Consider the following 1298-nt stretch of genomic DNA (forward strand, 5'->3'; position numbering starts at 1 on the left):
CTACTCACATGTGTCCAAAACACGTGAATGCTTTCTCCAGCTCTCCATTTGAAGCCCACTAATGAGATGGTTAGTGGGGAGACAGTGGAAAAGTCTGCTAGTTGGAATGCTGCTCTGCATAGTTTGCCCTGACACACCTGCAGCAACACACCAGGCAATCCCTTGCTTCAAAAATTCATGACAGGCACCTGCTTAAGTAATGAGCCATTTGTCATTGGATAAGTTTCCCCCATAAATGAAGAATAATATGTTTTTGTTTTTTTAAGGAAAAGTTGTCAGTCTTTTGGACTTGTTTAATTATTATTATTATTATTTGCCTTTCTGTGAATCTGCATGCTCCTGTTTACCTTAACTTGCTATATTTTTAATGTAGGATGATGCCTATGCAATATTGACAAAGCATGTTCCTTCTGGCTGCTGTCTAATATCATACACATGCTGCTGGGAGCAAGTGGGTGACATACTTAAATCACTGCAGCCATTGGTTTTTCTTTGTAGTTAAGTATTTTTCACTAATTATGGAGATAGTCATAAAAAATATGAATTAGAATGATATATTATTGTTGTAGGACTTGATATTAAATTTGTTTTAGGTAAAACCTGATTAATTCTAAAGGAACTTCTGCTGGCAAATGTTGAATATTAGTAATAAAAGCATATTTTGTTGCTGTAGTGTAGACTATAAGGAGAAGAAAGAAAATCACTTTAAATTGTCAAAGCAGGCACACAAGTCCACCCTCGTGAATATAAAACAAAAAAAAACATTGTATCCAAAACTGCCAAAACCACAAAGATAAGAAGTGGTGAAGGGTTAAAATGACTTTATATACATAAACAGCCATTTTTATTTTTATGTTTATATACATAAAGTGATTCCATTATGATCTCTGCTATTGGTGAAGCAGTGAAAATAAGAAAATTTACCAAATAAGACATTTAAAAAATTCTAAGGAGACTATATATATATATATATATATATATATATATATATATATATATATATATATATATATATATATATATATATATATATACTCACAAATGGCACTGTAAAAAATAAAACGAAAAATAAATTTAGAAATGGATTCAAAAAGAAATAAGAAAGGGCACAGAAACTTAGAACAAAGTGGTGAAATTATGTTAAAAGCCATGTGAATAAAGCAGGGGGGACTTTCGAATATTTTGCCCGTCGGTCCCTTTTTTGCATTACGTCTATGTCATTCCCTCCTGACACATCAAGCCGTCGCGGTCACACCCTTCCCGGCTACTACCCCCAACCTTTCTTACCCTGCCCGCCA

Source organism: Xiphophorus maculatus, chromosome 16 (assembly GCF_002775205.1).
Source record: "Xiphophorus maculatus strain JP 163 A chromosome 16, X_maculatus-5.0-male, whole genome shotgun sequence".
In the NCBI taxonomy this organism is placed as follows: Eukaryota; Metazoa; Chordata; class Actinopteri; order Cyprinodontiformes; family Poeciliidae; genus Xiphophorus; species Xiphophorus maculatus.